The 15812-nt window shown below is 40.2% G+C and overlaps 1 long non-coding RNA gene across 1 annotated transcript in view; it reads left to right on the top strand.

The window, feature by feature from the left end:
• LOC108445498 overlaps positions 1-15798 on the top strand; it is a 40990-nt gene extending 25192 nt beyond the window's left edge. The window contains exons 2-6 of the long non-coding RNA XR_001860386.1: positions 2918-3036; positions 3376-3511; positions 10644-10799; positions 13514-13814; positions 14845-15798. This is a non-coding gene — a long non-coding RNA (uncharacterized LOC108445498). The remainder of the gene's footprint in view (positions 1-2917; positions 3037-3375; positions 3512-10643; positions 10800-13513; positions 13815-14844) is intronic.
• Positions 15799-15812: the final 14 nt, after the last annotated feature.

Raw genomic sequence — 15812 nt, 5'->3', positions numbered from 1 at the left:
AATTTAATATTATTTTAGGCTAAAATAATTAAAAGTTGTTTAAATTTATAAAGTGTCATACAGAGACCCAAAGAACCTAAGTCTGACCAGGGAAAATAAAAATTTGAAAGTTTAACATGCTTTTCAAAGTTTGCAATGGATATGTCAATTGACACTATACCGTGCCATAAATTAAGTCCCTCCTGGTGGGAAAGAATTTACTGAAAGTCCTTGCAAGGAGTTTCAAAGATAAGCTGAAACTTTTCCTTGAGTTTCAATGCTTCCAGATAGTTGTTTATTAAGTCTTATCAGAGGAACAGAACCACTAGCGTGATCCAGGTACAGCATAGAAGGAAGAAAAGTAGGAGTAAAGACAACTATCAAGATTTACACAGCCTTTTAAAAATATTTTAACCAATAGTTACTAAAAATGTAAATTATTTTCACTTTCCTACCAATTATTCAGTAACACGACTAGGAACCGCGGAATTCTCTATCCAATCATTCCAAACTACTTTTACTGCAGAATATGGAGTAGTAGAAGAAGGAGAAGAAGGTTTAGAGAACAACAATCCTCCATTTTGATATTTTTTACTCTTATCTATGTACTACAAAGAGAAGCCCAAAACCTCTAAATTTTTCACCCTGTGACAATCTTACATAGTAGTCTATCACCCAATTCACACCACTGTATTTTCTAGTTGTTGTCTGACTGTTGGTAATTTTTTCCAAGGTTTGAAGCTAAAACAGTGTTGTTCAGGGGGTAAGAGCCCTTAAAAACAGGCAGAGAAATATTCTCGGCGCTCTGGGTTCCTACAGTCAATCATGGATCCTCTGTTCTGTGTTTTGAGAAGCTTCAGCACATAACCTAAGCAGAAATTTGGGTTTTAATAAAAGATTTTTTTTTATGTTCTTGTAGTAAAAGTGATAATGCTTATCATTGATATTGATTCCAGATAAGAAGTTGATCAGGATGAGAATGTGTAGCTAATTTACACTTTTGAGTTTGACTGTTACTCTATTTCTTCAAATAAAAAAATGCTATTCTTGTAAAACCAGTTGTTGTTTATTTATTAAAAGGAAAACACCACAGCTTAATCCACTTCAGTACAAGTACTCCAATCTTTCATATGGCAAGGTTAAAATAGACACATATGAGTACCTTACTTTATTTCCATTTCCATTGTTTAACTTGATTAATTTCAGTGGCATTTGTTTGGGTCCGGTGTGTTCAAATTCAGATCTTAGTAACCTGGTTTGACCCCTGGAGTTGGGACCTCTCCAAGCCAAGCTAGTGACTTCACTGTAAGATATTTGCAGGAAATGCTGCTGGTACTTGAATCTTGGTAGAATTATATACAGAGGAATAATCCTTCCAGCTCTTAGGCTGGCAGATGGTACTTTCACAAGCATTTAATTCACCTCTTAATTTAAGGTTACCAGGTCTTTTTGTTCAGAATGCAACATCTCTTGTTACCAAGGCCAGCACACACTGAGGATAGAATGTAGTTTTATAAAAGAAAAGGAGTAAATACAATGCAAGGAAACACACCTTACCTAGAATTTGGAAAAAAATTGTCTTTTTCTTACCTTTTTAAAAATTCCATTACTATTCTATTCTCCTTAAAAAAGCTGAGAGAATTGTTAACAGCAAATACACTCACTTTTGTATGACCACCATCCTCTCACATCTATGCAAGAAGTACAGACTAACCAAAACCAAATACAGATACAATCCACAGTATTAAGTACTGCAAAACTCTGCATACATCTGTAAATAAATAGTTTGTTATCTGTATCTTATTTAGTTTACACAACATCACTTCTGTCCTAAATTGCATCGAGTCGTCATCATAATTGTTCATTTTGCCTTCTATTTTTTCACTTTGGGTTTTTGAGAACCCCACATATTCCAGCTACTTACTGTGTGCGCACATATAAAATTGTATTATGGAATGAAAAAGGCATTTCTCTGCAATGTGGTTATTCATGTAAAGTATCTAATTTTAAGAGAAAATTTTCTTTTATCTTTAACTCAATTTATCTGCAGAAATGCATTTGAGTAGTTAATGCTTTGGAATAGTCCTTTATTGTAAACATTTCCTCTGAAAAAGGGACCATACTTTTCTGCTTCATGTGATCTGTGTTTTTAGGAAAATAGGTTCTGCAGAGGAAAAAGATATCTTCTTTACACAGGAAAGAGATGGAGAAAGCTATTTTAAGATGGCTGACTTCAGCCTGAAAACTACTTAAGAGAATCTAACTGGAGACCAAGAAGTGAGAATGATGCCTTTGTACATGAGTCAGCTCTGAGTCTGAAGATCTTAGAATCACAGAATGGTTTGGGCTGGAAGGGACATTTACAGTCATCTAGTCCAAACCCCAAGATAACAATAATCCTCAGAATCGGTTGAAACTTCATGATCACTCTCTTGAAATATCCAGTCATCCATTTCTCTGAAATATCCATTAGGTCTTGGGAGAATGACAATACTAAGGTTATGTGCTCTGAAGCAAGAAAAGCTCTGTGTCACTTGTAACTCGTCACTTGTAAAAGAAATCTTAAAGAGAACCACAGTGGACCAGTGTGAGATTTACATATTAGACGTTACTGCTTGCACTTTGATTAGCTTTAATTTTTAGACACCCCTCATGAGTCTCAAAATTAATGATTAGATATGTAACAATGTGTGATGATTGGGGGAAATTTCTAAGGATTAGTTAGATATAAGGATATAACTAATTTTCTAAGTAAGAAAGAATTCCAGCTTCCAATTTCTATTCCAAACCACTGGAGTGTTTCATTTTTTGAAATGTTACAATTACAGTGAGGGATGCCTTTACTACTCTGAGCAGGGCTTGAATTTAGGTATGAATTATTCAACTAATTTTTCCTTGTGTTCCATGGTTTTTTCATCATGCATGTGGAACTGGCCAGCTCCAAAGGAGGACTAGAGATTTCAGTGCAATCCATGGATAAACTGGCTTATATGGAGTGAAATATGCTTCTGCCTTCAGTAAATTTGACAAATTTGACAAATTTTCTGAAAGAGAAAGGTAAGTTTAATAGGTTTTGACCTAGAAAAGGCTTATTGACATGTGTCCTCTTTGGAAACCTTATTTTAATGGCATAAAAAGCTCTAAAAAATTCTGAAATTCAGTTTCATTCCAAGAGAAAATTTCAAGTGATTGTATAAAAAGGTTTGTTTAACATTTGTATAAATTGTCTATACCCATATGAATCAACATTCTTTCTGACAACACAAAAAATGCGAACTACTGAAGGAGTGATGATTCAGTGCATAATCAGCTTTCAGAAGACTCTCTTTCTAGACTTCTGCATGACCCAAACATATTTGTTATGTTTTTCTGTTTGTTGGGTTTTTTTCAACACAGCCTCTTCCCTTCAACATTCAGTATATTCTGGATTCTAAAATACTGGAGAATCTGAAAGAGTGAGATTTTCATGTTCTGTCCACTTGAAAGGTACTGAAAAATTTGGAAGAAATTTTGCTTTGTGGAGGATCTGAAGGTAAATATTGTCACCTACAACAATTTGTTTAAAAAGCCTAATGTTGTGGTTTTCTGCACAAAACTTGATCTTCATTATCTTAAAACTCAAACACAAATATCAGTATCATGCTATGGAATTTTATCCCACTGATAAGGTAGTTAAGCCTCCTTAATACACCACTGGAGTTTGTCATGAAGTTTCCAGCAGTTGCAAATCTATCATAATTATCTGCCTAATGACTTTTTTCTGCATAGGAGCATGGATCTCCCAAAAGAGGATTTAATCTATTAGCTGTGTGGACCATTAGCTGTATCCAGATTCAGGGAACCACGAAGATGAATTTTATCCTGTGTCACAGGCTGCTTGTAAGACAGACATAGAAATGCTCCACTGTGGTTAGATATATAGTGCATTATAAATGGGATGAGAAACAGTAAAGTTATAAGACTACAACAGATGAATCAATGAAAAAAAATCAAGAAATCTTCCAGGGTTTCTTCAAGTATTTTTTATTTTCCATTGCATAGGATGGATGGCCTTTTTACTATAAAAAAGTGTAGAAATGCTGAAAACCAGTGCACTCCCAGAAACTCTTAACTAAAAAATTATATGCAAATATTCTTCTGCTCCAAACACCAAGGCTAACTTTGCAACCCCAGTGAACTATATTTTTCCCAGTAGTCTTGTTCTATTTGTAGGATGATGCAGTGAAAAGAGATTAGAGAACATGTTGCTTTTACTGAAGAACAGTATGTGTGAGCACACATGGGAAGGGGGGATCTATTTCATTCAGGGTCAGTTGCAGAGTGTGACAATTCAGTCCTCATGGTTTAAGGTTTGTAGTGGTGCCAGCTATAGGATGGATGGAAGGATGGATGGGTGGATGAATATAAGCTATGGCCCAAGGACCCCAGTGAGCTCTAAAATATATCAAGGAGTGTATGAACAAAGTCAAGCTTGAGCAGCCCAGCTCCACTCAGTCAGCTTTTTAGCTTTTTTCAGTCTACTGGGTTGCTTGATGTTCGGCATGTGGTGAACTGATGAACTGAATTTGAACATAGGCCATATTCTTTTCATCTTTGCATGCCTTTTGATACAAGCCTGTTGCTCCTCTTCAGGAAGCCTGCTTCTTGCACACCGACACTGCAGTTATCCAGTTTACATTTTATGTTGATTGCTTAGGAAAATATTGATTGAAGATGTCATCATGAGTCAGAAAGACTTTGTTTAGGCTTCTGGTAGAACTGGAATTCAACTGTGTGTTTCTAAGCTTACTTTTATAAAATGAGAGCATAACAATATAATTTACCTTCCTTTTTTTTTTCCTCTGAGAAGCCATGGGAAACTAGCAAAGAACATTTATGGCATTCTGAGGTCATTCACCTGATTATACCTGGGGAAAATCTATAAAAGCAGGATGATGCAAACTGTCAGAATGAAGCAGTTGGAGAGGAGAGATGACTGGCAGCAATTGTGTTTCAGGTGGAAACAGTGCAAAAATGGACACAATATTTTCATATTTGAAAATCAATGTTCATTCGCATGAATTTCCATATAATTCTAGCCCATATGTGGGGAAAAGAATTATGGGGAGGAAATAGAGGAGTTTTTCTTCAGCCCAAATATCACTGGGAAGTAATATTTACATGTCATTTATAGCATTTACTGTTTGTTCTTAAGTAAGTTACACAAAGCACAAAGACATCAACTCTACTGTGATTATTCGAGTGAGTTCAAGATCAAGAATTATTTCCTTAAAAAGATTGACAGAGATACATTACTTTGGGTTATTCTGATGTTTCAGTTTGCTTTTGGACAGTTTAAAGTGATAGGAATCAATTACTTACATATTGCTTTTTGGGACACATAGTTTGTTGAGTTCTTGTTTCCTCAAGATTGCTCTTAAGAGGTGAAATCCCTGACTCCCAGCTGTGACTCACCAGATGGCAGTACCATCTTCCAGTGCCCAGCACAGGCAGCTGACTTTGCTCTGACTAGTGTGTTTCTAGGCCTAACTACTAGTGTGCAGCCAAGTCCTTAAAAACTAGTAACTAGACTGTGTGGATGTGAAGCAGATTTTTATATAAGCATGGGCTTAAACTTGGCCTGGACATAGTTTTGGTGTAACCTTAAATTCAATGTTAAGTCCTATATATTGTAAACTATAAAATATCAAGACGTGTTCCAGTTTAGCCAAATTTAGAAATATATCCTCTGAGAGAAGGCAGGCTACAACAACCCTTCCCCCACCAGGTTTGGGAAAAAATAAGTTTTCCTAGAAGGAAAGTGAAAGAGATAAAAACTATTTATTTAACAAACACACAGGAAAAGGATAATGATGCTAAATGATAAAACCTCCTGCTCTGCTGAGAGAAACCTGGGGGAAAATTCAGAGTACTTTCATAGATCTCCGTCCTTGGAGCTGGGACAGGGTGGTGGGCCCACCTCCAGGGCCAAGGCCTTGGTGGAAAGTCCTCCCAATGTATTCTGATGATGAAACAGTCCAGCAGAGAGAAAAGGGAAAAAAATGAAGTCCCAGGAAAACATAAGTTCAACTCTCTGGAGGAAAAGGAGCTGAGGAAAAAAAAAACTGCTGAAAGCTGCCTGGAAAGAAAAGCAAGCCGGGTGCCTTCCCTCCCCTCTTGCTCTCCTGCTGCAGCTGGGAAAAAAAAAAAAAAAAGTCTCTATCTCTGCGTGACCTTGAACAAGCTGCAAACTGCTTTGAAAAAGTTTTCCTCAGTTTTTCCTCCCCCCTCTCAGGCTCAGTTTAAAGGCATAGAAAGGCACAAAAATTGATTTTAGGGCATAGGGCAGAGATATGGGATACACATCATAAAGTCACCCCAAGACAACACGTTAGGAAACAGAAAAAAAGAAAGCCTAGGAGAGAAAAGAATTATTTAAATATCTATTCTGTATGTACAGACAGTGCATAGAGAGACACTCCCTTAGATAAGTACATCATTATCGGTTCTCTTCCATAAGAAACCCTGCCCATTGTCATAGAATCATAGGATCACAGAATGGTTTGGATTGGATGGGACTTCAAAGACCACCTAATTCCAGGCCCCCTTCCATAGACAGGGACACCTTTCACTACACTGGTGTACTCAGAGCTCTGCCCAACCTGGCCTTGAACACTTTCACAGGGATGGGGTATCCACAGCTTCTCTGGGTAACCTGCTCCAGTGCCTCATCACCCTCACAGTAAAGAATTTCTTCCTTATATCTAACCTAAACCTGCCCTTTTTCAGCTTAAATTCTTTGCCCCTATCCCCTTTTGGTGAAAAGTTCTACACAGATAAAAGCACTGTAGCTTAAAAAGATAAGTAGCTTAAACACATCTGTCATTGGCACATGCAGTGTTTAATCAGAGCTGTAAAATTTATCGCAGAATTTTTCTTGGTCTTGAGAAGGGACAGTTACAGAGATGCCAGATGCCTGGTGGCCATTGCAAATCTCACCGGCAGAATCTGTTTCTGCCTTTTAACAGAACAGAACTGACACTGAAACCTGCGTCCGTGGCACAACAGTCTCTACAGAGCTGCACTAAAATCCTTTGTGTCACCACAATGACAAAACACAATAAAGTAATAATGATACTGGTTCGAGAGAATCACAAGCACAAAGTCATGAAAAGAAATTCTATGAAGTGCTTTTGGTATCTTTTGCCCCCTGTGCTGTGGCTCCATGCCTACAAAGGTTTATGTACATAAAGAGCAAAGCACAGTGGGACTCTCACATGCCTCGAGTAAAATACAGGCTAAGTCCTTGTAGGCCTGAGACTTTCAGTTCAGGCTTTCTGCACATTAACTTCTCTAATATATATATATAGTGTATATTATATATATATATATAAAAATTGCTATGTAAAGGAATTATTTGCAATGTGACTTTTAATTTATTTTTACAACACATATTATTCTTTACATTTGGCAAAGGTGTATCAGAACTCTGGTTCATCATTTATTTTAAATTGGATTTAGTGTCATTCAGTCTGATGCAATGAAAAAGCTTCAGATGTGAAATCCCTTGTGAAGGCCTCAGTATTAGAATTGGAAATACTATGTCTGCCTTAAAGTCCCTAAAGTAAATGTCTGAAATTTAGTACATTTTCATTCTATACTGAGTATTTCAACTATTCCCTGGAAGGAAGAATACAAGGTGATGGGAATGACTGCTTTGGTGTCATCTCTTTTTGTCTGTGACTTCAAGGCACCACTATTTTTCTATGCAGTCACATGCAATAGAGCATATTGGGTGTTCAGTGTTTGGGACAGGTGTGAGTCAGGCCATATGAGGGTTTACAGTGAAAGATTACCTGTGCCTACTACCCTGAGAGTTCCACCTAAATCAAATGATGTGATCAGAGGTTTACGAGGTTTCCCAGAGGTATGGTACAAACATATGTAAAGATCCTTCAAAATAGTTCAGCAACTTACTTTGCATAAACATGTCTCTCACCTGCTGCAATACTTCCTAGGAGAACAAGGTATGTCTAAACAGTAACATATGCCCAAAGTTCAGCTCAGCACAGAAAATTAATTTTCAATTCTTCCAATGAAGCTGTTAAAAGGAAAACTGATAACTATCCCAGATACTCTTTCTCATGCCCTCCCTAGGCCCCTGGGCTTGGCTCTCAAGATCTTTGACTTTGAATATGTCAGCTTTGTCTCAGTGGCTTCCCCTCTCTGTTCCCTTGAGAATTTAAGACATTAACTGGATTCTGGCTTTGAGTTCCTGATTGTAAAGAGAGACAAATACTGGTGTTCTCAGATGCCCTTATCCAGCCCAAATGAGCTTTCCTTCAGAGCAGATTGTGCAAGTGTTGAACAGATCTCCTTTTCTACTTGCTTTGGGGAGGAGTAAAAGAAGGAGTGATGTCACTAGTGTTTTCAGGGACACCTGAGGTGAATGGGATCAGTCATACCTCATAATGCAATTGTTTAAAAGTACTGGAGAGCTGCCATTGCATGCATTGCCCTGGTTTGTGAGGCTATCACTGCAGTTGTAGCAGCTAAAACCTTCTTTTTGATAAAAGCCTTAGATTTTGGAAGAGAAGAACTTAATGCCGTACTGATGCACGGTGACGGGATCTGCACTGGCTATACGTTTCTGGGCCCTTTCAAAGGAGACAAAGATTGCTATTCAGAACTCTCTCAAATGAGGCAAGAACAGAAGTCTCCACAGACTAAACGCTAAAGTGGTGTGAAATTTTGTCATAAATGGTAGAGCTGAAACCTGCAGCAGTAGAGAGCTGAGACTGAAGTGAGGTGTCTGGAACTCAGATCAAGGATGTGACCTCCTTAGATGGATGTAAATCTTCCTGCATCCTAGACAACATTTCAACAGCCAAGGACTACTTGGGATTTTCTCTACACCCACCTTAGATGAAACACCACTTTTGTAAGTTGGGATCAGATTTTAGGTGTTCTTTGGTTGAGGAATTCCAGTGTTTCCCATTTCAAATAAAAGAAGTTCTATAGACAGATCCACAGACAGATCCACAACAAAAGTATACGACAAAAAATCTCAGCAATATATTAGTCTAATGAGCTCTGATGGAGGGAAAGTGAAAAAAACTAACACAAATAAAACCTAGAAGAAATACACGAGTGACTTAACAACAACCAGAGATCTTCTTCATTAGTTTCACTGAAGGAAACTAAGACTCAAATCTTTTGGGTCTCTCAAATGTCATCAGAGTTCTCAGCAGCCATGTGCTGAGTTGGAATTAGCATATAAAAGTGACCAAATACATCTGTTTCAACTCTCTAAAGCTAGAGTCTCTTGGTTGCAACACAGATATATTTATTTCAGAAGAAAAATTAATTTTAAAAGGACTGAACTTGACTGTTTTTTCTCCCTATCAGGATGATTACAACTCTGTATAGTGGCTAAGATTTCTATAGCAAGTAGATTTTTTTGTATTCCTGCTTTGTGATTGTGTAACTTGGAACAATGTACAGAAGCCTGTTTGCAGAGCAGTTGCTTTCTCAAAATAAAAGGATGAGTCTTTAAAGCAGAATAAAAAAAAGAAGCAATAAAAAATATATGAATGATAGTCATAGATTTCCTTCCATGTATGTCATTAATGAGACTGACTTCTACAGTATTGCTTTCAAACCTGATTTGAATTCTGAAATGCTAAACTCAGAACTAACTAAATGAAATCATTAATAATGTGATCTTCTATCTGTGCCATGTATTTTTATTTTTTTGGATTGTTTCCAGAAATGTCAAAGCCTTCTCTGCTAATACAATTTATCATGCATCATTAAAAACACGTGATTCAGTATAACTTTGTTTTCCAATTAGAACTGGAGGGCCTTCTTTGAAATCTAGTTGAATGAACTAGTGAAGCAATGAACTAAGTAAAGCAGTTGAAGGCTGTGGCATTTCTTTGTTGTATTTCAAAGTCCTGTTTCAAGATTTTCTCTTCTGAAAATAAACAGTCTGCATCCCTTGAATTTCACATTTGTGTGACATTGTGTAGCAACATCTCACCCGCAGCAAGAAAATCAATACAAAAATATAGTTTAGCACCATCAGTTCTTCCCAACTCTCACACATTACTAACACATAGTATCTCTATGTACCTAATATATACACCTACTCCATCTAATACATACATATATATATATATATAAAATGAGATAGCTAATATCTTAGATACTGTAAGATAGGTAGATAGATACAGATATCTATTATCTAACATATATTAACTTCTTTGAAGCTTATATATGTTGGCTATGAGCCCTAAGGGATCTCCTCTAATTAAACTTGTGACCGTGCCGTGTTTATAGCAATGTTTTCATTAAAAATTTCATGTAAACTCTTCAGTCTCTGAACTCAGCTGGGAAGCTCAGAAAGGGGATATTGGGTGGCCATATACATTTTTGCAGGTGAAAGAGAATAAATAAAGTCTTTAATTCTGTTAGCTAGGAGCTACTTTTTTTTAAAATATGGGGGTTTTATTTACCCACACTCAAGTTGTGAGTTTTTATGAATTAAAAGTGTCCAAAACCAAGACACACAAGCAATGCTGAGTGCTACATATAAAAGAAAATGTAATTATTTGTGCTTGGCAAGCCGCATGCCTGGCTGTTGTTGTGGTAAACATTTCTCACAAATGTCTTTTCTATTTTAGACAAAAAATGTGCAGTCTTTGGAAGGCACACTGGGTTGCTGTCGTCATTTATCTACTTAAAAGCTCTGTGAAGAAGGAATCCAGAGAATAGCAGAGCTGCTCCACATCACTGTAAATTGTTTGTTCTGAGGATGCACCAAACCTTGAAAACTGGGGGTAAGTGTTGAACCTGAAGAACACATTGGTGACTGATGCACATTGTCTGAATATTTCTGACTGGTATATATTTAGGAAAAAAATGCTGTTTGCACCATTTTTTGTTTAATGATATGACATCTCCATCTAGAAATTTTCCCAAGCAGACCTAAATGACTTGAAAATGTTTTGGTCACAGAGGCTGATGACAGAGTCAGAACATGACGTTAGGGTTGTTCTGATATTTTTATATGAACCAAATGTTCTTGAGAAATTACACTTACTTCTTTCAATGTGTAAAATCTTACGCAGATATTCCTGAAATTCTATCAGACATGATGTTCTTTATGAGAATGGGTAAAATTCATCTATAGTCCTTCCCCACCTTCCAATGAAGGGAAAACCTTTGCACTTGAGAACTGTCACCTGTTAAAAATTTATGGTGAATTTTCTTATGCAGGGAAAAAATCTAACTGCCTTTGTTGATGTGTGAGACACTAAGACTCAGGGACTAGAAATTAAGTTTAAGTGTCTCTGTGAATGAATTCTAATTTATTATGTAATTTTTCCCTATATTTCTTATACTTGAGGATGTCGTGCATATTATCAACAGAGAGTTATATATTCCTGGCCATAGCTGGCAGCTATAAGGTAATAAGCCCTGAAGTCCTGATAGAATAGAGAACACTGATTTGAATTTACAAAACGTTCTTTTAGGCATGATGATGGTTGAATGTAACACAAGGATTTCTCTCACAGAGGGTAGGTATACTTCAGATGGTTTACCAACGACTTACGGTTAATAGGGAGGTCATCACTGGGTAGGTACAGAACACTGCACTTTCTCTACCATCAGATTATATTTCAAAGGTGTGCTTGTAAGAAAAAATAATCAGATGTGTTAAATCCCATTTGTTACAATTTACAGTAAAATTGTTTTTTGAAGGCCAAGTAATCCATGAAGACAAAGTTCAGCCATTTAAATAGTAACCTATTTAATAAATGAGGACTCAGAAATAGGCACCTTGGCTGATCATGGAAGTGTTTTTGTGTCCCTGCTACAAACATGTTCTAATATTACAGGTAGACAAAAGAATGTTTCACATGAAATGAACATTTCTTCTTTCTCTGTTTTTGTATATGTAACAATGATATAATACATGCAAATGTCTGTGAAATAATTTCAGGAAAAGACATACAGCATTTTCTTTTGGAAAGGAGTGTCTTATTTTGTTTGGGATTATTGTAAATAATGTATGGAAACACTTGGGAGCTACTGATCAAAATATCTTTCTGTTGATAACTTGATTTAGTAGATAAGACAAAAAGCTTTTCCCCTTGAAGCTGCTGAATTAAATGAGTTCAAGGTGAGGGCTAGCTTAGTAAAGGTTCCAAAGAAAAGAGCAGTTTTATTTCTTGTGTAAGTTCCACACCATCAAGTTCAACACGTCCCTGGTAGAAATGTTTGTATTCTTGGAAAAGTGATGAAAAAGGACATGAGCTTGATTACTCACTATTCTTTTCCAACTACAACCAATTTTTTGAACTCAAGAAAGAGAACTTTACCAATAACTTACCTGCTAATTTACTTTAGAAGCTACACTTTCTGAAGTCATTCCATAACTGAGGTGCATTTTCCCACATTAATAATTTCAAATTCTGTATTTTCAGCCTTCCAACTCACAAAAAAGAAAAAAAAAAAAAAAGAAAGAAAAAAAAAGATGCTTAAGTAATTCCACCAGCTACCTAGCTGCAGTTTTATTCCATTAAGGACAATATTTAATTAGAAGTAATGTACAGAACTGTTTTCTAATAAACACTGTAAATGTCATATAATTAGAAATTTTATTAGAAGTAAATATTCTATTGTTATTCCCCCTCCCTCCATATGTGCTGCACTGATTTTTACTTATAAGCCTTTTACTAGTTGCCTAAGAAGAGAGTTTCTGTACATGTGGGATTAATTTCTTGTATTAAAAAAGGCAAGATTTAATCTTTTTTTTCCTGTGGGTGCACATTGGATTTAATGGCTTTTCAGTTCCCTTTAGTTCTTATGCTCATCTTCCTTGAAAGCTGCAGGCAGAACTGATAACATGCCATCATTCCCTCAACACTGGGCCTTATATTCTAACTCATATAGAAAAAGGTACAAATCCTTTGGCTCTGCTTTCATTCCTTGTTTATACAACACAGTCATAATGAGTAGTGTGATCTAAAGAGAAATAATAGCAGCTCCCTAGTGTACCAGACACATGTAAGATTGAGTGCTGATATCTTCTGAAGGAATTTCTGTGGTCCTTTTCACCGTCTTGCAGAATAGGTGCTGCCTTACAGCCATAGACTTGTTCCTGCTCTGATTTCTGATAATTTCAATGCACTACACTTTTCAGCTTTCTACTCTCATCCCTCCGTGCTTGAACTCAGAAAAAAGACCATTAAACATGAGTATTTCAGGCGTAGCATAAATTTCTCATTTGAAATAAGGAGCTATAGGTTAGGAATTCCCTGCACACTGCTTAGCTGTAATTTCAGGGCATGATTAATTTCTCGGTGCAAATCACCAGGCAGACACCCTCAGGGGTTCCTTGCTTCTGCTTAAAGCAGAAGATGGAAACAGAGAAGTGCTCATTCATATAAGAGATTGTAATTTTACTGTTGACATACATTGCAAATTTTCTCTGTATCAGGATCTACCGCTTAGATGTATACACAGTTTCCTGATAAATTTCTTTCAGATGCTGAAGTCTAAGTTTCAGAATCTCTAGGAAAACGCCATATGCAATGAGAAACCCAGTTTGCAATGGAGAGAAATGCATCAAAATGCAACGGTGTTTCTCAAAACTTCGTTGCCAGTGCTCTGCCTTACCCTCTCCCGCATTGCTGATGACGTCTCAGCAGCAGCCCCACGAGCTGAGGAGCATGAAACATTTGCAGCCGGCAACATCTGATGATAACCTTGACTGTGACAGACATCACTGATACCGCTCCGCAAGGCAGGGGCGACCCACAAGCCCAGCGCACGCAGGCCTTGCAGAGGTGGGCGGCCACTCACTTCCTCAGCCGAACGCTCTGCCCTTTGGGATTTTCCCTCCCTCCCCTGCCGAGGTGCCACCCTCCCTGCTCCCACCGTCCCTGGCGGCCCCGGCGGCCCCGCGGCCCGACCCGCACCGCCGCCAGGTGGCGCCTCGCGACCGCTCTTGGAGCGGAGCCGCGGGAGGGGCCGGGAGCGGGGTGGGAGAGGGGCTGGGAGAAGGGCTGGACCGGGAGCGGCTTGGGGACGGGGTCAATTCAGGACCAGGTCGGGGAGCAAGTCCCAGTCCTCAAGTATGTCAGGGAGCGGGTCCCGGTTCGGGAGCGGGTCTGGGAACGGGCCGGGAAGCTGGTACACCCCGGGGAATAAATATTTTAATAAAGGGGGAGCCGCCGCCGAGCTTTGGGCGCCGAGGTGTGGGGGTGCGAGCGTGGGAATGGGGCCTTGCGGTGTGCGGGGCGCAGCCTCACGCCCCGAAGTGCCCCAAACAACATGTCCTTTTTAGTGATTATTACTCTCAGAATTAAAGTCTGTGAATTCCAAACAGCTCCCAGTGAGTGATGCTGTGTGGTTCGGCCGCAGCGGCCGCCGGTGAGCGCTAACGTGTCGGTGGCATGTTGGAACAGGGGCGTCTTAGCACGACGTGTTCGAGTAGAAACAATGGGGGGGCGAGAGGGCACGGCTCTTCCCTGACTCCAGTGACACCGGAGAGGCCGTCTCAGTGGGAACATCGCGGCTTGTCGCGGCTGCTCGCGATGTGTCGGGGTGCGGCTCCAGGGCGCGGGGGTGCCTGGCCAGAGCAAGGACTGGGGTGCGGGATCGCCGGCGGTGCCGTGGCCGCACTCCGCTCCGGTCCCGGTGTCTGAAACCCTGCCGGCTGCCTGTGCGTGTGTGTGTGTGTGCGCGCGTGTGCCGGAGAAGAGGGGAGGAGGGAGGAAGTGGGGTGGTGGTGGTAGCGGCTGGCGGGAGGGGGATGATTATTGGCAATGGGCGGGAGAGAAAGAGGCGACTCCTGTTTCCTTTTCTTCCTGCCAGCGCAATCTCAGCTCATTTTCTCTAAGCTATACAAGTTCACGGACGAGCTACCTAGCCAGTCCTCCTCTCCGGTCATGGACCTCCCAGGTAAAAAGGCCGTTCTCCTCCCCGCCGGCTGTTCTTTTTTGCAAAATATAATTTTTAAATGATAGCAAAAATAAGATGTGGGGTTAGGGCAGCGGTAGAGATGCCTCTGGAGAGGCGTAGGAGCGATCTCCCAGGAGCGAGATCTCCGGGTATTCTGGTGAACGGGGAAAACTGAGATGCAACTTCCGAGGGAGAAGCCGGGTGAGGCTTTGACTTCTGCGATATGTGTGCATGCCGGGGTGGGAACCGGGGCATACCTGAGCCGGCTGCTTCCTTCTCACGAGTTTGGAGAGTCGCCGGGGTAGCCAGCAGTGGTGGTAGCCTGGCCTGAGGGACAGAATGTTGGGAAGTATAAATCAGTGCCCGAGGGCAGCAACCCCCAGGCGGGGAGAAGGGCGGCAGCAGCTTCCAGAAGCCGGCCGGGGCAGCGCCGGGGCGGGAGCATGGGGGTCGGGGCGCCCTGGCCACCGCGAACGCTACAGATAACGGGGCAGCTCCATCGAGGGGAGAGAAGGCGCGTTACTTATAACAAGAATAAAATCTTCTTCCGTAGTGTCTAGGGCTTTAGGAGACGGATACAAACCAGGCTCGCAGATGTAGTAAAAAGTGGGGCTGTGGGAAGAAGTGGAGTCGGGTTTTGGAGCCCCCGTTGGTGGTGGGGAGGGAAAGGGACTGCCAGAGGCGCCCGCAGGATGCTCCGCCGCGGGTTTGGGGATGTAATCTGCCGCGCTGGCCCCTCCTCCCCCCTCGGAGTACGGCAGGGGCTGCGGGACCCCAGCCTGCTGGGGAACCGGAGAAAGAGGTGACATAGAGCAGCCAGGTGTCTCCCAGACCTGTTGTACTCGCTGGGACGCCCGGGGCGGGGAGGGGCAGCCCCCCGG

This window comes from Corvus brachyrhynchos, unplaced genomic scaffold, assembly GCF_000691975.1.
Source record: "Corvus brachyrhynchos isolate BGI_N302 unplaced genomic scaffold, ASM69197v1 scaffold331, whole genome shotgun sequence".
Classification (NCBI taxonomy): domain Eukaryota; kingdom Metazoa; phylum Chordata; class Aves; order Passeriformes; family Corvidae; genus Corvus; species Corvus brachyrhynchos.
This window is presented reverse-complemented; position numbering and strand designations above follow the sequence as displayed.